Raw genomic sequence first — 23690 nt, 5'->3', positions numbered from 1 at the left:
AGCTTTACCCTGCTGAAGGGTGTGAAAGAATTGTCGGCAGCAATCTGTGGAACGATTGATGAACCTATTGGTGCAGTGGCCATCCCCATCAACTTTTAAACCTCTTTAACCGACCGAGGAGAGCCAAGTTCTAGAATTGCTATGATCTTCTTCGGGTTGGCTTCGATTCCACAGTGGTTAACAATGTAGCCAAGGAATTTGCCAGATCTGATGCCAAATGCACATTTGGCAGCGTTGAGCTTCATTTTGTATTTGCGAAGAATGCCGAATGTCTCTTCCAGATCGACCATATGAGTTTGCTCTTTTTTGGACTTGACCACCATATCGTCAATGTACAGTTCCATAGTACGGCCGAGTTGTTCCTTGAACATGGCAGTGACTAGTCTTTGGTAGGTTGCCCCACATTCTTCAACCCGAAAGGCATGACCTTGTAGCAATAGGTCGCTCTTGGGGTGAGGAATGCAGCTTTGTCTTGGTCCTCCAGATGCATAGCAATTTGATGGTAGCCTCTGTAGGCATTCAGGAAGCTCATACGTTGATGATGTGCCGTTGCATCTACGAGTTGGTTTATTCTGGGGAGGGGAAAGCAATCCTTGGGACAAGCTTTGTTTAAATCCCTGAAATTCACACAAGCACGCCAAGTTCCATTTTTCACAGTATTCGACAGCCATGTAGGATAGGTCACTTCGCGGATTGCCCCGGTATCAAGCAACCGGTCAACTTCTTCAACAACGGCAATAGTGTGTTCCGCGGCTGACCACTGGCTTTTCTGTATAATCGACTTACATTTGGGATCAACGTTTAAACGGTGCTAAGACATAGATGGATCCACCACTGGCATCTCATATGGTGACCATGCAAATACATCAAGGTTGCCGAGTAAGAAGAAAATTAGTTGTTGTCTGTCGACTTTATTCAGGGAAGCGCCGACCACGAAGAACTTGTCAGGATTCCCGTCAATTTCAACTCGATCTAGGGCTTCAGTTGCCTTTTAAGTTGGAAGCCACCCAACGTCATTGAGGCTCTCTCGATCCGGCACCCCAATTGAATTCACTTCCAACTCTCTTGGTGTCTTTGTGGCAAAAAGATAACATGCTGTGCCGATTTCTAGGAACCTCGAATTTGTTCAATATCGCGTTCAGTCAGAAAGTGAAGTAGTTGATGATAGGTGCTTGGCACAGCCTGTATGGTATGCAACCAAGTTTGTTCCATGATGAGATTATATGGTGAAGAAAGCTTGACAACTAAAAATTCTACATCCACTGATCGGGGAGCCCGCCCGAACTGGTAGTGTGATTTTGCCCAATGAATATTCCGAATTAGCGTTGAAGCCGAATAACGGATAATGAGCTGGAGACAGGTCCGACTCAATGAAGCCGAGTTTGATGAAGGTCTTGTACTACATAACTTCTGAAGTACTCCCCTGATCAATGAGAACACGCACAACGGTAAATCGGTTTATGCGTAGCTCAATGACTAAGGGATCAATTTGGGGGAGCGTTACGCCGGCCAAATCAGAATCATTGAAAGTAATACTCTCAGCTTCATGGGGCCATTTCGCTATTGTGATTTGCTTTTGGGGGTTGGGATGCAACTGAATTGTATGTACGGCGGACGCCGTCGGCAAACTATATATCATATGGATTACGTCGAGTGGGGGTGAATCCTGCCGTAAAACAACTGTTTTGGTTGAGTTCTTTCGGACGTGTTGCTTAAGCCAACCGTCTTGTACCAACTCCTCAATGTTATCTTTCAAAGCATAACAACTGTCGGTATCATCACCGTGGTCTTTGTGATATTCGCACCGCTTATCCCGTCTCCTCGTGTCGGGAGGTCCCACCATTTTGGGTGGCCATTTGAAGAATGGAAGGTGTTGAACTTTAGACATAACCGTGCTGATCAACTCCGACAACTCCGTATATTTCTTGTCTGTGTGCCTTGTGCACTTGCTATCCACTTGAAGTTGTTCATTAACTCGGTGGGAACATTGGTCATTTGATCGGAGCGAATCTTGTCTTTTGTCTCATTTAGCCCGATTCTGTGGTTCAAGACTCTGTGATGGTATAGAATTTATCGGATGAACGATTTCAAATGGGGCTGTCTTGTTGGCCTTGTTCCCGGCTTTGACCCACAGGGCGTCATGTTCCACTTTGCAATATTCCTCAACTTTCTTCATTAACAACCAGACTGTTTTGGGGGGCCTTCTGGTCAAGGAACTGCGGAGGGCACTATTAGGATACATCCCCATTTTAAAGGCGATGATGGCCATGGAGTCATTGTAGGCATCATCTACGAGATTAAAGCATTCCCAATAGCGCGCCAAATACGCACGTAAGGTTTCCCCTGGTTGGATTTGCATTGCCCAGAGAGAACCAGCTTGCTTAGGATGGACCTCATTGGTGATGAACCTTGCCTTGAAGGATTTTTGGAGTTGATGGAAGCTCTTAATCGATGCCGGTTCTAATTTATAATACCATCTGACGGCCAATGGTCTCAAACTGCTCGGAAATATTCGACACATGAGGGCCTCGTCGTCTGCATGCAACATCATGGCTTGCTTATAATGACGGATGTGATCAGTGGGATCCGATTTTCCATTGTATAGGGTAAACAATGGAGATTTGAACTTTTTGGGTAGTACTGCCCTTGCGATCCGTCGCACAAAGGGGTCATGTTGGTCCTCTTCGTCTGAATCATTTCTCCTCCTCTTATTCCGTGCATGCGAACTCCCTTCGGAAGAACTGGAGACTTCAACTCGCCCATTCTTTTTGGATTCTGGGGATGATGAGTCAAAATCACTGCCACTATCTTGTCTCCGAATTCGAGGTCATCAACCATCCTTTCTCAGAGGTCGTCCCAAGTCTTGGCACCGGACCTGTTGGGATTTTGCCACCTCCAAGGCCAAATCCTGTCGAAGATGCTCGTTCTCAATCATCATGTTTTCCAACCTCTGTTCATTTTGCTTCGCCTGATCCATAATCGCTTGCATTGTCTCTTGAGTTGATGTCGAGGGTGAGGTCTGGGCAACTGAGTCGAAGTTCAAGGTCCTTCGTGCGGCAATGTTCTCTGGCCCAAGCATGTTGCTTAGAGTGGTATCAACTCGTGGCGTAAGGTCGTCAGTGACTACCAGAGGATCTTCTGTTACGCCCGCCATGGATGTGCTACAATATTCCCACAGACGGCGCCAATTGTGGAGAAGTGGTTTAGAAATACTCTTTGGATCCTATAGGACGCTCGTGATCCTCAGCTAGTCACTTGAAAAAGAATGAACACTCTGGTCAGGGGTGCCAGAATTAGCACTCCGACGAATAAGTCAATGTATACTCTCTTGGTTGCTTCTATCTCAAGTTAAACTTTTTCTCACATACCTCTCTTTGGCTGATGCTCCTCTATTTATATTTTTCTTTTGGGCCTCAGAATCGGGCCCACCCTTAATCCATTGCACGTTTATGTATTCGACCTTAGTTCGACCGGCTCCACGACCAATTAAGTTATTCGGCTTTGGGATCATCCAGGATGAAGCCGAATACAAATTCCGTCCTTCACCGTCCTCATACTGTTATTCAACTTTATTGCCCCCATAATATCCGGCTCCCACAGTAGGAAATTCACAGAAATACGTCAAACACAACAAGATGGCCAAACCCAACAAATTTTTAAAGTAGTAGAAAGCATACTAAAAGAAAAAGAAGACACTCAAATATGATGTATGTCAAAGCTTCCAAGCTTATACGAACGAAGGACCACACTATTGACCTCTTTTCTTTTCTTTTTTTAATGAAAAATTGATCATGAATAGCATAATTAAAAACTGTAAAATGCAATTGCTTTAACATACCCATGCACAATAGACAATCATTAAACCATCCCCAATAACAAGTCTAATTATGTAAATAGAATCCAAAAATATCAAAAGGAAACACCAAGATGTAAATAAAATCCAAAAAAACTTATACTTAGAAAGAAAATATTTTTTTAATTTTCTAAAAAAATCACTAAATTCAAAAAATATAAAATTTAATATTTTACAACATGAAATGTATGTTGTCTTAAGTGCAAATATTTTTTAATATATTTTTGTATGCCGTGAAAATATATATTTTTTACAGCATACTTTTGCATGTCATAAAAAAAACGAATTGAATTTTTTTATTTTTTATTTTTTTGTAATAGTTTCACGACATTCATTAGCATGTCATGTGAAATTATAATATTTTAGAACATGAAATGTATGTCGTCTTAAGTGCAAATATTTTACGACATATTTTTGTAAGTTGTAAAAACATACATTTTTTACAACATACTTTTACATGCCATAAATATATGAATTAACGACTTACATGGTATGTATGCTGTTATTGACAAAACATTAACGGCTTGCAAAAAAAAAAAAATGTCATAGAATGTACTAACTACGACATGTATTTAATGCATGCCATAAACATGATGCCATAAATAGTTAGTTTTGTTGTAGTGCTTATTAATCATTTCGTGTACAAAAGATCTCCCAGGTGCAACTTGTTTAATTTGGAAATTGGTACAAGTATGTGTATATACATATGTGTGTGTGTGTAAATGTACAAAATTTTTCCATATATCCACATATCTTTCAATATCTCCCATATCTTTCCAAATCTTTCCATATCTTATATTTGATCACAAAAGTACACTATATATACAAAGATGAGATAGCTAGCTATAGTAATTGGATTTGGGGATATTATTTCTTTATTTTTGTGTACAAATTATATCTAATTAGAAGAGATTTATATACAAAATAAATCTAAACTACAAATGTATATATATAAGTACTAATTTAGATTCAATTTGTAATTCAAAAAATGTGAGTGCTAAGGTCTTAATTTATGAATTGGAATATTTATGTAGTGTTTAATTTAATTAGGATTTGGAAATTCAATTCAGTTAAAGTTTCTTTATTTCGAATTAAACGGTGAATTGTAATGAGAGTCAAAAATTTAGGGTTTTTAAGCAAAAAATATAATAATGGAATTAATTTAATTATTATTAGGGCTTTGGAAATGATCCACGAGTTCCCAAGTTTAATCAAGGTTTGCGAATATTCAGTTGTCGCCCGTTTTCGACTCTAGGGTTAAAATTGAAATTAAATAAGAAACTGAAGGTCATTATTGAAATAATTCAAAAGTCAAGGACTTAACAGGGTTTACAAAATTTATGGGTCTCATACCACTTTCTTAAATAGAGAATTAGATGAAGAAATCTACATGGAACAACCGCGTGGGATTCGGATTTCTAGTCAAGAGAAGAAGGTTTGCAGACTTGTCAAATCTTTATATGGATTAAAGCTAGCACCAAAACAATGGCATGAGGAGTTTGATCATGCTATATTTTCGGATAAGTTTAGAATGAACGAATGTGACAAATGTGTCTATGTCAAAAACATAGATAGAGGTTAGGTCATGATTTGTCTCTATGTTGATAATATGCTCATCATTGGCAGCAATATCAAAATGATAAAGTCTACCAACAAAATGTGGAACAAAAAGTTTGAGATGAAAGATGTGGGAGCAGCAGATGTCATACTTGGAATGAAAATATCTGACGGATATGCCTTGTCCCAGCCTCATTATGTTGAGAAAATTTGAGAAGCATGACAACCATCCTGCTAAAACACCTATAGATGATGATGTTCATTTATTAAATAACACAGACAAAAGCCTATCACAATTAGAGTACTCTCAAATCATTGGAAGCTTGATGTACTTAATGAATTGGACATAGCCTGACATAGCCTTTACAGTCAGCAAATTGAGTAGGTACACAAGTAATATAAGGAATGATCATTGGACAGCTATAATTATGGATTACATTATACGAGATATCTAGCAGTACTTGATGTGAATTGGATATCAAAAACCATTGACTCAAAATTCACAAGTGACTATGTCTTTACTTTGGGAGGCGAAACATTCTCTTGGAAATCCTCTAAACAGACTTGCATTGCTAGGTCCACAATGGATTCAGAGTTTATCGCTTTGGATAAAGCTGGAGAAGAAGCAAAGTGGCTCCAAAATTTCCTAGAAGATATTTCGATGTGGCCAAAACCCATACTAGCTATATGCATACACTGTGATAGTGAAACAGCAATAGGACGACAAGTCTAGGCACATTCGTCAACGACATAATACCATCAGGCAGTTGCTCTTGAATGGTATAATTACTATTGACTATGTAAGGCCTAGATATAATACTGCGGATCCATTAACAAAAGAGCTAGCTAGAGAGCAAGTCTTTAATTTATAGAGGGGAATGAGATTAAAGTCTATTAATGAAGAATCACCATAATGGAAACCCAACCTAGAAGACAGGAGATCCCAAGAACTAGGTTCAATGGGACAATTGAATTATGGAGATTCACTAATCACTAGAGAAGTTTACTCTCCTACCCATTTCTATAAGAAGAAAAGTGATCCCTGCAGCGTTGTCAGGATAAGCTTTGCTTTTAATGATTCTTATATCTTGGTTATCCAAGTGGAGTGTGACGGGATACTCTTAATGAGAATCACCTATGTAAGTGTGAACTGAGCCAGTTCTATAAGAATCAAGGGTGAATTCTCTAGAGAACTCACTGAACCAAATATTGTTCAGGGCCAAAATGAACACAGCCGTAGAATAAGACTATGTCTGGTGATACTCTGTGTGTAATCTATTGTCTTAGGTTACACCAACAGCTAAACAGGTCAAGGCATTGCGTCCACTAGATAATTAGTAACTTCGATAGGTTTTCACTAGGGAAGGTTCAAAGCCAAAAACAACCTATCCCGAAACAAGCATCTCCTTAATGTACTCTCGTATTTTTTGCATGTTTGTTGCATATCTGTTTTGGTTAACTCCATTCATGTGGGGGATTGTTAGAAATTTGAGTTTTCTAGGCTTATTTTTGGGCAATTTTGAGCACAAATTAAAGTGGGACCCGTGCACCATTTGAGGTGGGCTCGATTGGTGACATGTTCCTTGCTACGTGTTGAATCATGCCTTGAAGAAGGTTCGTTAAAAACATTTCCAAGTGAATGGAAAGTTGACGTCATTTTCATGTTCATAAAAATGGAAGTGGAATAGACAAAGTGGGTTTGCTCATTAAATAACTTATCCCACATTTAAACAAGTGGAGAGTTTATATGAGTATATAAACTCTAGGTTGGCATACTTAGGATGGGCCCCAAGGGGCACTCCAAGTTTTGTAAAGAGGGGAGTTATGGACAAAGTGGGTTTGACCCAAATCCACTACACGCTTGCACGTCGTTGCCACCATTCAACTGCCCAACCAAGTCGTACCGGGCACGTGTGCATGGTGTGGTTGGGGTCTTAACTTTAATTTTTTGAACAAAATTCATTTCAATTTTTTCAAAACTTTTGCGGAAAAATTCAAAATTTTGAACTATTTTGATTCAAATTTTTGCCAGAAAAATTTTGAATTTGAATTTTATCAAATCTGAACTAGTTCATTCTCTTCCCTTCTCCAATTAGCTCTCTTCACTCTGGTAGTTTTTTGATTCGCACTGTTTGGAGGGTCTCCAAACCCATCCGAACAGTCATCATTGTAATGCCCCGAAAATAATACAAATAATCTAACTCATAAGAGAAATGATTATAATAAAATTGGTATACTTTCATGTGTTAGAGTTCGTATGACAAAAGATAATACATGCAATATACATTCACAAATATTCATTCTGAATCTATAGCATGTAACACCAGTTAACAACAATAAAATAATTTCCCTACAAGCTTACATCTTTCCAAGACATTGCTTGGTTACAACAAAAGGGAGTCATAAGCTTCATATATATGAAGCCCTTGTCCTGAATAAACATTTAAACATAAAATAACAAAAATCGAGCCTCCATCTTCTAAGTCCTCCCAAGCTACGTCCTTGGAGGAAGCATGTTACGGGTACCTGAAAATGGTTTCATAAGTAGGTTGAGCCAAAGCTCAGTAAAAACAATCTATCACATTATATGAGGTTTAACTAATATATAAGTGTCAGCTAACATTCAATAGTTATGACCAACATACAATCTTCCTATGACCATTCAGTAATGATACTCACATCCCAATCCATTTCCATTTATTCATTCCATGTTAATTAGTTTTATTTCAATTCATATGCCAGGTGCATAATTTTCCAAATAACCCAACCGAGACTACAACTCAGTGGTTCTCATTTTATATAACTATCACACAAGAACTTCAGCCTTGTCATTTTACAAAAAATTCGTCCGTGGGATCGGCACCCATGTATGCAAATGATTTTGGGATTTTCACCCTGGACCGTCCGGCCAACTTAGTTTCAATGGAGTCCATCTCCTATCTCCTCTCAAAACATGAAGTACATCCCTTTTCTTCTCCCAAAACATTATACATATACAATGTATTTAAAGTATCATCATATTCACTGACTATCAATTATACATATTCAATGCCTTAACACACCGTCATGTTCAATAACATAATTAAATGATTGGTTTCAATTCACCTTATCCTCATGTAATTTCTACAACAATCATAATTATTCTCCACCGATAGCCCAATACAGTTATTTCTAAACAGCTATATAATCTTTATAACAGATAATTCATGAAATTTCCATACGTGAGTGATTTAACAAATCCAACTACATTATTCATTCATACATCCTCCCAATTTCACATTTCTCAAACCAATTCCACTATTTATACAAAATAATTATTTAACACACATTAGAGCAAACTTCCCCCTTTTTTAAATATCAATTCAAAGGATAAATCCACCATTCTAACCCAAGATAACCTCATATTCAAAACCCCATATTCATTTATAGAACACAACATAGAAATCCCTCTTTTCAATTTGAATCCAAACCCCAGGTTTTCTCCAAACATCCCAAAACTCAGCATTTATACATGACAACAAATAACTAGGTTAAAGATCATAACAAAGTGTAGAATATCCCTACCTTAAGTGTAGAAGGCCAAAGGAAAAGAGGAGGAACTTCAAAAATGATGAAATCAAACTCTATCCGGATGTAATGGTAGCCCTTGAGGTGCTCCACCTTTTTCTCAAAGGGAGTAAGGTAGAGAGACCCTTAGATCCTAGGGGATTTTTAGAGAGAAGTCGGTGTTTAGAGAGAGAAAGAGCCGATCTAGAGTTTTTGAGTAAAAAAGGTCAAAAAAATAAAGAAGAAAGTGCTGTTACGACTTGATATACGCGAAGCTCGCTTGAGCAAAGGAGTTGTTGCTCGAGCGACCAGACACAATAAGTGACCTCGCTCGAGCGCAAGAAGCGTCGCTCGAGTGCAGGATACATGCCTTCAGAAGTTTTACAGACACACATCGTCGCTCAAGCGAAGAACATCACCCTCCCAGAAACTTTGCAAGCCTGGAAAAATGCTAGGAGCTCACAAAGCTCGTTTGAGGGCAAGCAGCCTCGCTCATGCGAAGAAGCAAATTTCTGGACAGTAACAACTTGAACAACTAGCAACCAATCTATCCCAAACATGCCCAAGGCACTCCAAAACTCCAATTCAAAGACAAACGAGGGTAAACAAGACATGGATAACAATATTAAACCACAAAACCCGAGTCCGGAATATAACAAAAGTTGGGTCAAAATCGGGATCGCTATAATCATGGAGCCTATAAATTCAGACCTTGTCGAGCAATTCCTTTATTCGTTTTTTGTATTTTTCTACATATTTCCTAATCTTTTTTTTTTTTTGCGTGTGTGAAAGTTCAACACATTCTATTCGCCAATCCCAATCTTGTAGTGCTACGTTGTTAAGGTGTAGTCGTTGCATCTTGGGAGGTCAGTGTCATTGTTCTCAAGCACCATAGCGAGGACATAATGATCTTCAGAAAAGTGTGTCCAATACACGCCTCAGATTTTCTATATTTCTACATTTTTCTATGTTCTATAAGTTCTATTTATTTTATTTACAATTTGTGATCTTGTTCTTGTAATATACTTCAACAAGAATTTCTTTTCTTATTTGTGTTTTTCAGAAATATTATTCTCTTTCGAAAAGATAATTTTCTTTTTTTCCAAAAAATAATTTACATTATGAAATTATTTTAATACTTTTATTATATAAGTCACTTTTTTTTTTTTTAAATACACATAGTTCGCTAGTTTAATAAATAGTTTCCTTCAAGAGCCACTCTAATTTTTATCAGTTCACAAAGCTCCTCACTATTTGGTTGAAGCTCATTAAACCTACAATCATTCCTATATTTCCATAAGGACCATAGGACAACCATAAGAATTGTTCTCCAAAGCTACATTTCCCCTTTTTTGAATTTCCACCCACTTCACCAGTGCAATAACATATCAACAGATCCAGGCAAAGCCCACTGAACACCCCACCAATCCATTATATTGGACCATACCCTCCAAGCAAAGGGACAAAAAAGCATAATATGGTAAACTGATTCAATATCTAAATGACAAAGAACACATTCTAAACTCACCTCAATACTATAAGATACCAATTCTGTGTAGATAATCAGATGTCTTAAGCCTACCTTTCCAAGCAAGGCAGGCCCATTAATTGATTCACACCATTTAGCAGTGACACAACTGAAATGTTGCATACTAAAATGATACAAATAAAATATTTTGAGGACTAAATATGTAATCAGTAAAAAAATAAAAATAAGAGTAAATTATACTAATAATCTCAATAATTTGTTGTTTTTTAAAAAAAGATTGGAGTTTCAATTGAATGAACTACTGAGTCTAGATTTAAGATTTTAGGATCCTTCTGTTAGTCGTATTTAGTAGGTAAAATGATAAAACCACTCGATCTCCCATCTATACATGTAAAAGTGTATTTATATACACTGCAACAAGAAGGCAAGCTTAAATGAACCATTTCCCAACCTTCTATTATATATTTCTTGATCGTTTTGACATCAATGAATTAGAGTGTTGCTAATAGCACTTCACTTTAAATTCTTCTTTGGCCCCTTATCTTTTCAATAAAATAAAATAAAATAAAATAAAATTTATATTACAATTTTATTTTCTCATACAATTTCAATTTTGTCATTATCCTTTCTTTTCAAAACCCCAACTCTCTCCATCTACCACCACTAACTCTAGCCACTCATCCAACTTTAGATCCAGTGCCAGCCACTACCAGCCCTTCCCTATGACCACCCAAACACCTCAGTCTCATTCTCACTCTTCTCGTCTCTTCTTATTCTCTTATGACACCCATGGCCTCTCCCTACTACCATTCTGCGCCATCCCTATAGATCACAATGGAGAATTGCGTCGCGACAAAGAGAGAGGGAGAGAGAGAGAGAGAGAGAGCATTGGAGGAGAAGGAATGGAGTTACATCACAGGTGAAGGAGTCTTATGGGGCCACGAGGTCTTTGCGCAGGGGTGGCACTATAGGCAATGAGAATTGTGGGTGACCCCAGAGAGACGATGAAGACTGGGAAGAAAGTTAGGGAGGTCAAAGGAAGGGAGGAGTGGGAGAGGGTCCACTAAAGATGAAGGGATTGGGCAAAAGTAGAGAGGGTTAGTGTTGAAAGTGGTAGGAATGCTAATGATGGAAAGTTGGTGGGGATAAAAGGTCCAAAAAATAGAGTTATAGTTGAGATTAAAGTGAGGTTCAACCAAAATGAGTTAGGAAGTCATTTTGGGGGTATGTATCCAAAGAAGTGAAGGTTTTAAAGTAAAAGAGTATGAGCATTTAAGAGCACTCTTAATTACTTTATTGATCTTTTTTTTAAGGGAATGGCTCCTCTCCATACTACTACGCTCTATATTTTATTCTGTGGGCTCCATCATGAGTTCATAATGATGATCTAAACCGTTCATCTCATGGGCTTAGAAATAAAGACGAGTAGCGTAAAAAAGCAATTTTATTAAGCATCACTAAATGCATAAATAAATTACATTTTGTTTTAAATAAAGTGAAAGACAACTATGAATTTAAAATTAAACCATTTATTTTCTAAGAAAAAATGCGATTTGTTCATCAATTTTTTGGGATGATCTAAATAAGTGTACTTTTTAACTTTTTACAAAAATATGTGCGGAAAAGTAAAAAGGTGATGTGACCTAAAAAAGATAAAAAAAATATAAAATAAAAAAGTGTACTTATATAGTGTACCCCAAACCAAGAGCATACAATCTTTATTGTAAGGTTTATAAGAATGGTTTGAATTATCATTGTGCACCTAGAATAGGACTTATAAAATAGAATATGAGAAATAATAGCATAAAGACGAGTCATTCTCAATTGGCAAACACCAATAAGAGTGAATGTGGTTCGGATTGGTTCGGTTTGGGATAAAACCAAGACTAATCTGTTATACGGTTCCATAAAAATTGAAACCAAGTCAATCGATTTAAATCATGGAACCCATTTGAATCAAACCATTTAAACACAGTTCGTTTCAATTTGGAATTACAATGTCACATTATATGTTCATATGAAAAATCACATAACATTCACCAAATAAACTCGTATTAAGAAAACACTGTTCAATATTAATCTATCTATGATTTTTCAAAACATAAACATTTTGATCTACTATTAACTTAAACAAATATAATATCTAGTAAATAAACATATTATTTAACATATAATAAGCATAAAACCCTCATCAATAAATGTTGTTGTGACAACAACAATTATGAAACTAAAATTATACTAAATAATCAATAATCCATTCTGGCGGCATAAAAAAAGAAGATAAAATAGAGACAATATGAATTTCGGTTTGGTTTTATATATAAGAGGGAAGAATTTTATGCATCAGGGTGTATAGTAGGTATATGGCTTAAGTTATATATGGTCTAGTTTGGTTCCAATCTAGAATCGTGGACTTAAATCCGAAACCGATCCATGAAGACCGATTCTACAATTTTTCAAATTAAAATTGAATCACAAATTAAAAAAATCAAACCAAATCTACCGAATTAAACTAAACCGATTCAATTTATAAATTTTTTAGATTACTTGCTCAGCCCTAAACACCTATATGAATTAAAGTGTAAGGTGGGTTCTAGACAATATACCACTTCATCCTAAGTTAGGTTTCCACTCAATCTTTAGCCTCCTGCAATGCTTTTGAAGTACAAGTCATGGACTTTTTTAATATAATCTTATAATGACAACAATTATATACCACCATTGAATTACATGTATTTATTACAAATTTACCACATCATTATAAAATATAATATACTTACTCAAAAATTATAATAATACTATAATATTTGACTATCTCTTTGTACTATATTTTTCTTGTCGTCTTATGCATATATGCATAGCCTGAATTATGCAAAAGTTATTAAGTGCCCTTTTCATAAGCTCACTAAGCCATTGAAGAAAATGTGTTCCATTGCTTAGCTAACGCAACCAGCTTTGGAGCAGCTCAAGCTAAAATTGAAGACAGTTAATCAAGAAGTGCAGCTGCATTCGCAGTGCTTATGTCAGCAAGAAAATGAGAAAGATTTCAATAGATATAAGAGAGATAGATATATAACTGAAAGGTTACAAGAGAGAGTGAGGGAGTTAGAGTTTGTTATAACAAACTCTAACCATCTTGTATAAAGTTGTGTAAACACTAGTTAATTGATTCATTGAGAATTCATTTCAAATTTTGTTATCGTATCAGAGCTTTAGAAGCTCTCATGAGCAAGGTCCAACAATGGTGATTTCTTATCCTTCGTCATCAAATTCTCAATCTATACCATCAAATCTCAGTCTTCTTGTTTCAATTTTTAATTCATTGATTACTATCAAACTTGATTCTACAAATTTCTTGATTTGGAAAAATCAACTTCAAAATGTCCTTCAAGCGACAGATTTCCTTGATTTTGTCACTGGTTTGGTGCCTTGTTCAGTTTCTGAGATTCTTGATTCATCAGGAAGCACAATGTCAAATCCAGAATTTCTTCAATGGAAAACTATAGATGCACATCTTCTGAGTTGCATTACCGCAACACTCTCCCTTTCTGTGTTTTCTTCAGTTCTTCGTCATCAACATTGTTTTCAAGTATGGAGTGCTTTAGAGAAGAGATATACTTCACTTTCTCGTTCTCATATTCGTCAGTTGAAATATCAGTTACAATCAATTACAAAAAGAGATTCTTCAATGAAGGAATATATGACTCAGATCAAAGAGATCTCCAATCAACTTTGTCTTGCTTCTTTAATGATTGATGATGAAGACCTGTTGCTCCTCACTTTGAATGGATCCAACCTCTCAGCCATCTCATTCTTCATCCTCTTCTTCAGGTCCTCAGTTGAAGGCTTATTCCACTATAATCAATCTAAACTCATCTAACCAGTCTTCTTTCCCTACTGAGTCATCTTCTACACCTTAGTACATTGATTCTGCAGCCACAAATCATATCACCAATGATCTTGGCAATCTTCATCTCTATCATCCATATCAAGGACCAGATCAAGTGATTGTAGGAAATGGCCAGAGTGTTCCTATTCAACATGTTGGTAAGGGCTTATTACCTACTCCAAAATATTCTTTCCAGCTCAATAATCTTCTGCATGTTCTTACTATTTCTTCAAATCTCTTATATGTTCATCAGTTAGCTAAGGATAATAATTGCAAAGTTACTTTTGATACTAACTCCTTTATTGTTCAAGACAAGCATATGAATCAGGTCCTGCACAAAGGCCCTAATGTGAATGGTCTTTATCAATTTGTATCATCTTCTTCCCAGTTGTTTTAGGCTCATCTTGCTCACACTTCATCACAAATTTCCTTGCCCATATGGCATCAAAGGCTTGGTCATCCTTCACCTTTGAAGTTTCATCATATTACTCATCATTTATCTACTAGGTTTAAGAATAAGGATTGTACTGAGTTTACTTGTACACAATGTAGTATTGCTAAGATGCATAGACTCCCTTTCAAACTGTCTAGTTCTATTGTTAACCAACCATTTTTTCTTGTTCATAGTGATGTTTGGAGTCCATTTACTACGTCTATTTCTAGTTATAAGTACTACTTGTTTTGTTGATGATTTTACCAAATTTTCTTGGATTTATCCCCTTCATGCCAAAAGTGAGGTGTTTTCTACTTTTTTAGTGTTTAAAGCTTATGCTAAAAACCAATTCTCCACATCTCTCAAAGTTTTACAAACTAATAATGGGACAGAGTTTGTGAATCACAAAATGACTCAATATTTGGCTGATCATGGTATTGTTCATCATCTCACCTGTCCCTATACACTAGAACAAAATGGGATCACTGAACGGAAGCATCAACACAACACTGAGACTGCCATTGCTTTGATTTATCAGTCTTCTCTTCCTCTTAAGTATTGGTTTGAAGCTTTGGCTACTGCTATATTTCTTATAAATCGAATGCCTAGCCTTTCTCTTAACCACAAATCTCCTTTTCTACTTTCATTTCACATCATTCTTGATTATGACTTTCTTAAAGTGTTTGGTTGCCAATGCTTTCCCTGGCTTATGCCTTATGCTTCTCACAAGTTAGAACCTAGGTCTATTCCATGTGTTTTTATAAGGTATCATCCTTCCACTAAGGGTTACAGATGTTTAGATCCTCTTTCAGGCAAGGTGTTTCTTTCTAGACATGTTCTTTTCAATGAGAGTTGCTTTCCTCTCTCTTCAGCAGCTTGCTTCCTCTTCTTTATCTGTTGTTCAGTCCTTTTTCTGGCCTATTTTTGTCTCCTCATTTGATTCTTTGCCTATCTCATCTGTTTCTAATTCTGATTTCTTTACCTCATCTGATTCTAGGCCTGGTTCTATGCCTCGCCCTGCCCCTGTGCCTCAACCTGTTGCTGTTGCACCAGCTCTTTGTCCATCAATTGCTTTAAAGTCTCTTCCTCATTCTCCCACTTCTGCTGTTTCTCCTACCTTACCTACTTCTTCTCCTCATTATCTTCACCCTCTTCCTACAAATTCATCTCCTATTCCTATTTCTTTTATCCGAATTCATTTACCAGTTTCTCCTGCTCTTCCTTCTTCTGCTGCAGTTCCTCCACTTAATACTGATCCTATGCTCACCAGATCCAAGGTCTGTCATCTCACCCATGCTCTTTCCCTTGATCTTACTCTTACTAAGCCATCTAATGCCACTCAAGCCCCGCAGTCTCCTCTTTGGACGGCTGCCATAACTGAAGAATTTCAAGCCCTACAAAAGCAAGGCACTTGGAGTTTGGTCTCTCTTCCTTCTCACAAAACTGCTATTGGTTGTAAGTTTGGGCACGATGATGCGGTGCCTCAACTCAAACCCGATTTGGGGTAGAGTTCTCTAATTTATGTTAGTGATTGGAAGAGCAGTCGGTGAATATATCAATTGATAACTAATGGAGGTGTAATATATCAATCTTTTTTTTTCCCCATATTTAGTAAAACATTCTAATCATGGACAGAAACATTTTCAAAAAATATGTAATACATAAAATTCATCGAACCTTTCATAATTACACACAATACGTTGTTCAAAGACATTACTCAGAAACTTATCAGACCTTTCAAAGATTATCAGATGATGGGATAATTCCCAATAGCATGAAACATATTTAAACTTTGACAGAACAACCTCTGGGCCAACTTATAATAGATAAGACAGAATGACTTCAAGTTCATCATAGAGCATTCATCAAGCATGCCACAATAAATTATCAAATGGGAAACTCATTCATGCATAGAAAAATATCTTTTTCAGAAAACTTGTCATATCCTAAACAATCAGAGTTTCGTAGCATATCTAGTCATTTTGGGGAAATTATTCGGAAAACTCATCATACCATAAACATGTCGGAAGTTCATAGCATATTTTATCATTTCAGAAAATACTTATCATATAGAACATTTCGTAATGAAGATATAGATTTCATTAAACATCGCAGAGCATAGCCATTTTCAAAATCATTTATACAAAAATATCTTTTACAAAGACATTACTCACTTAGGTCCATGGTCAACTCACACAAGGTCACGCAGTATTCATCTATGTCAGAAGTACCAAATTTAATTGATGGTAGGACATCTCTAAATAACACGGATCACATAAGTTTCATTCCAATGATCACTCATTTTCAGATCACAATAAAGGAATAAGCCTTGAATTAATTCTCATACAAATATTTCATCCTTAGTCAATAATGGTGAGTTTATGATAACAATATGTTAGGTTCAAAACAAAAACGCATCAGAACAAAATTATGTCTTTCAGACAAATGGTAGTCCACAAAAGAAACACAATTTTCCTTACATTTACATTCATTCACAAGATTATATGTTCGTGCTGAAATGAGGAACAAAACTTCACTTATCATCCCATAGAAAGATTCACAACATGACCTTCTTTTCACCAATGATCCACTTCAATAACCCAAATAATTTGATTAACAAACATATCATCTCACTACGTTAACAATGCCCGTTCGTATTCTTACACGTGGTAGGACAACATAAGCAGCACCTCATTCTTACTACCTTTCCCTCAAGACACTAAATACAAATTAGCTTAATACATAATATCATATCAAGTAACTCTATGGTTCAAGATTTCAAATAATATTTTCCCTCGCCAGCATACCTATCTCAATTTCCTCAACATACACTCTATCTCTACAAATTAACATACTCAACACCACCAACATTCTATTCACAATTTCACTTTCCCTGTATCACTAAACTTTCCTAAAATTCCACCGAATACTATGTAATCACAGATCATGATACTTGTATTTATTAACATTCCATTTCATCCCTACTTCTAGAGTCATAAGATGCAGACTGTTAACACATCGCATATCATTCATTAATTACACCATAACACATAGGTTCACATCCTTGATTATATAACACACAAGCATACAAAGCTATGGGTGGGGCAGTTTCTTCATCTCTGCTTCTTATATCAGGACATTTTCTAATTCTCATACTCGTTATTAATCATTGCATTTCTCAGTTGCCATAATTCCATACACTTTATTGATTCACCACCACCTCAGTTTCCCCAAAATTCCTCATAGTTACTTTCACATGTAATCCATATAGAAACTACATTTAATCTCTATTCACATCACGTTCCTACAATCATGCTTACACTTCTCAATTTTAACTAAGAACATCAATATTCCACGCCTTTCATAACTTGAGCCTCAATATCATACTCATTACACAAACTCGTTCACATTTCATAACAATTATTGAATTCTCCTTAGTCACAAACTCAATCTATGAAACAATAAATATGGATCTCCTTTTAGTACTCCAAAGTCCATAAGAGATCAAATTCTCAGGCTCAATACTTAACTGATTGTATAAGCTCACATACTTCTTTCAAAATGCACATCATCTCATTTCGTTACTAGATACATGCAACTTAAATGCATTCTACACACTCTAATGCTCAATGGACACGTGTGTGAGATTTTAACTCGTGCTCTGATACCACCTGTCACGACCCAAATCTGCCTCTAAAAGTTTGGTCCATGACCGGCTTGTACATAGGCCTCAAAACAGAATTTTAAAATGATATTAAACCAAATACGGGGCCTTAGGCGGAAGCAATATCAATAAAAGACAACATCCATTGAGCTTGTGCATACATGATGGTTTAATTGGATTTAAGCATTTAAATACATTCCAAGAGTTATATATATAATCACAGAATTCATATAGATCTCACACACTCTTACATAAGACTTAATAATTTATATGACTCCCAACACAAATTATGGCCTTCACATAGAGACATACCCCGGTGACTTGGCAGATAGGCGAACCTTAATACAACTCTAGTGTCAATCTCCGACGACTCACCTACAGAAATATTCATAAAAACGGAGTGAGCAAGGCTCAGTGAATAATAGCAATGTAAGGAGGTTAATTAATTGAGCATAGACTTAGAGAATGTAAATATGCATATCAAACTATACACAGATCTTATACATCATCATATTTTAAAACGGCCTCAGCCCCACATGTAACACAGAACGGCCTCAGGCCCATATATAATACAGAGCGGCCGTAAGCCCAGATATGATACAGGACGACTGTAAGCCCAAAGATAATACAGAACGGATGTAAACCCGGATATAATACAGATCGACTATAAGCCCAGATATAATACAAATCGGCTATAAGCCCAGATACAATACAGAACGGCTGTAAGCCCAGACATAATATAGAATGGCTATAAGCCCAGATATAATACATATCGGCTTTAAGCCCAGATATAATACAGATTGGCTTTAAGCCCACAGATAATACAGAACGGCCTTAGGCCCAACATATTATGCAAAGCGGCCTCAGGTCCAGATATCAACAGATTGGCCTCGGGCCCATTATTAACAAAACAGAATGATTCCAGATACACAAAGATATCATTTGTTCATAATACACATATGTTCCATTTGTTCATCATAAATTCAGATAGTTAACTTGTAGATAACAAAATGTCAGTATTAACTCTTAACAGTAAGCAAAACGTACTACTACAGTACTATTACTCAATAGCGCACCAAGATTTTCCTATGGTTTATTACAAGTCGACATAGTTGTCTTGCGGATAATAGAACATTAATAATAACTATTAACAGAAGGCAAATGTATCACTGCATTAATAGGGACAGAACAATTCACATCATAACGGCCTCAGGCCCACGTCTATTACTAGGGGCAGAACAACCTTAGGGCCCGTTTGTTTTGGGAGATAGAATGGAGGGAATTGATAATGAGGGGATTAATAGTGAGGGGATTGTTAGTGAGGGGATTGATAGTGAGGGGATTAATAGTGAGGGGATTGATAGTGAGGGGATTAATAATGAGGAATTGTTAAATTATTTTTATATAAAATAATAAAACAAATAAAAAAATATAAAAAATTAAACATTATATTTAAAAAAAAATTCCAAATATATAAAAAATAAAAAAATTTCTAATCCCCTCACTATTTTCTAATACCATCCCTACCTCCTCCTTACCAATCCCCCTTCCAAGGGTATTAGCAATACCAAGGGACTAATAGTCCCAACCCTTTCTCTGCAAACAAACAGGGGCTTTAGTAATACCTTGGTAGTACTAGTCCCAATACCCTCTCTATAGCTCAAAACAAACGGGGCCTTAGGTCCATATCAATGCCATTATTCAAGCATATCGATTAATTGAATCAAAGCACAACATTAATGGAATAGACCATTCACAAATAACAATACATAAACCATAATCACAGGAAGTAAGTGAAACATATTGTTACACTACTATTACACACAGTGATCGTCTCCCGGTAGTAATGGGACGATGTCCTCGTCTCGACCTAGAAGTACAGTGCACAACACATAATATGAGTTTATACTCGATCATTTACTTATTCTCTTTGATCATTCAATCAATTAGCCATGGTGGTACCAAGCTCATTATTCCTTAATAAGTTATAATTCATGTCTCAGAAAACTGGAGAAATCGATAGGAAATGGTTTAGGTGAAGAAATGGTACAAAACTGGTTGACAGAAAGTGAATAGTCGTCACTAATTTGGGCATAACTATTTCTGTATTTAGAATTTGAGAGTTAGACCACCACCAGTAGAAACTAGACTTCCAGGGCTTGATTTTAGGCTCAAGAATCACTCAAAACGGAGTCCGAAGGCAAAAGATATGCTTATTCAAAGTTGGCTGAACAGAGCCGTCTCCCGCACGTGAGGGAAACAGAACCGCATGTGCGTAGGAATGACAACGGGGCGGGCCGGGGCCGGGGATCACCCTCCCCGTCCCCGATCCCCGAAGCTACAAAATTTCCCGTCCCCGCCCCCGATCCCCGACGGGGAACCCATCATCCCCTCACCCCCACCCCCGCCCCCTACCCCTAACGAGGATCGGGTTTTCCCGACCCCGAAAAATCCCCGCAGCTCTCTCTCTCTCTCTGTTTAGCTTTCTCCCTCAATCATAAATCATCAACAATAACATATTTTCATCAACAACATCAACGGCAACAACATCAATTTCATCAACAACAACAACATCAAGATAGATAGATAGACAGATCGAGATAGATCGATAGATCTAAAAAAAAAAAATGAAGTCAGATCGAGATAGATAGACACACACACATCTGCTCAGATCTAGTATACATGCACAGATCTGCTCAGATCTTCCGTGTATGAAGGTTCGGTAGTGGTGCGGAGGAGGAGAAAACGGTGGAGGATGATAAGGAGACGACGGGGGACTGCGTACTGCCGCGGAGGAGGAGACGAGACGACGCCATCACCGACTGCAGAGAGAAGAGAGAATGAGAGAGAGCCGTCGCCACTGCGGAGTGAGAGAGAGTGGAGGAGAGAGAGAGAGAGAGTGGGAGTCTCTCACTGAGAGACAGATGAGGAAGGAATATATGAGAGGGTTATATTATTATATGTATATATATAATATATATGAATAGATAGAGGGCCATTATAGTAATTTTCTGTCGGGGGAGAAACGGGACCGGGGTCGGAGTTGAGCCTGTGGAAACTATCCCCGTCCCTAGCCCGAAACTGATCGAGGATTCATTTTCAAATACCATCCTCGGCCCGTGGAGAGTATTTTTCAGGAAAAAACCGCTCTTATCGGGGACGGGGGGTCGGGTCCCCGTCGGGCCAGGTCCAAATTGCCATCCCTACACGTGCGGCCCTGGGCAGTTTGCAGTCCGAAAATGGCTGAAAAATTGGAACTTCTCATTTTCAAAATCAAACCTCAATTTCATGTAGATCAAAGCCCAAAACTCTTTAATACATGATAAATTTCACATCCTTGGCTTCCATTCCAATTTATATCGCCAAAATACTACTCAATTTCTCAATCACAAGAACAAGATTATGAATTAGAACACAAAAACATAAAGTAGCCATGGTTTGGGGTTTAAAACTCATTTTCATGGGGGAACCCTCTTTAACCTCTTTAAGAACCATAAAACCCCTACAAGAAATTAAGTTGTAACATAAATTCATGTTATGGACAAGGATTCAACATCTTATTGCTTGAAGAAAGAAAACTTTACATATAATCATAAATAACCCAAGAACTCATTATTTAGCCTATAATCTTCAAGTATTGAGTGGGAGGATCTTACCTTAAGCCTTCACATCACTTATTCTTGTATAACCATGATGAATTCAAGCCAAATCCTTGATTTCTTCATCATCCTCAAGGTTTCTCTTCTTCTCATGCTTCTCTCTTGCTCTCCCTCCAGATTTTTCTTTCCTTAGATATTTTCTTGGCTCAAAGGTTGAGTTGAACCCCTCATATAGCATACCTATCTATATATATATATATATATATAAGCTTCCACAAATAGGAAGGGTCAAACACGCCCTTATGAATTGCACAAAATTAAATTTTAATTAAATTTTCCAAATGACTTTAAAAATCCCGTTGATCACAAATATGTCATCTGTTCTGGTTTTTGAAGTCTCTAAGGCCTTCAATTTGCAGTACAAAGTTAACCACCCAAACATGCATTAACGAATCAGACAAATTAGATTTCCAATTAATTCTCCCAGATAGTTCTAAAAATTCCCATTAACATACCCAAGTACTCAATTTTGATTTCTGAACCTGTAAAGGTCGGTAATTTCAATTTTAAAGCCGTGACTCAACAGATAATTCCTCAATTTGAACAAATATCGTTAAATTAAAATGCATTAACCCACAAGGACATAAAAGTGATTTCGAATACGGATTTTGGGATCGTTACAGTTTACACAACCATTAGGCTAATTGCCCTGTTGAATTTTATATGTAGATTATCTATAGAAAAAACCAGATTGATTTAATAAGGATAATTACATAATTTTGTTATATTCGTTATCAAAAAATAAATAGTTTATTTTAATTAATGGGGAATTTATTCATAAATCCATCTTCACTTACATATGTTTCACTTAGTCCAAATAATTTTCTTATGTTACAATAAGTTTTATGAGTGACAAAACTATCAAAATACCCCTGATAATAATAGGTTGAAACTTACATTAATATTCACATTGATAGTATGAACGTTATGTTATGTGAACATCCATACTATCAAATATAAATGTTCACATTACCAAATTGTTAAAGGTTCAAAAAATATTTATAAGGGTAAAATTGTTCATAAAATACCTTAAATATGATAATTAGAATTTGGTGGATCAAATATCCAAATAATAAGACTTATTGAAATACAATAATATATATATACATATATATATATATATTAATCAGCAAAAAGAAACTTTATTGATGAAAGGAGCAAGATACATAAAGGACTTACATCAACAAAGCAGAGAAGTGCATTGAGTATCATAACTAACCTCAACAATTCCAACTAGGTTGGCACCGCGAAGGAAGCACAATCATATGTTAGCACTTGACCTAAAGATTGGTGAAATATAAGAATATGTTATGCACTAAATGAGATATAAGTACTTAAAAGAAGATTTCTTAATAAATTCCCCTTTAAAATTATAATTATTGTTAATTTTTTTGAAAACAAATATAACAAAATTATATAGCAATAATTATGAAATTAAATTATTTTTTTGTGAGAATGATCTATCTATAAAACCCGACCAAGCTATCTTATCAATATATTTACCTAAAAAAAAAAGCCTTTAATATAGAAAAATAAATGATTCAAATCATTTAAACAAACTGCCTGATAGACTCCAGAAGACCCAACCAAAACAGCTAAT

Source organism: Camellia sinensis, chromosome 9, assembly GCF_055761805.1.
Source record: "Camellia sinensis isolate YWXY chromosome 9, ASM5576180v1, whole genome shotgun sequence".
NCBI classification, from domain to species: domain Eukaryota; kingdom Viridiplantae; phylum Streptophyta; class Magnoliopsida; order Ericales; family Theaceae; genus Camellia; species Camellia sinensis.
The sequence above is the reverse complement of the archived record's forward strand: the minus strand, read 5'-3'. Positions refer to the sequence as shown.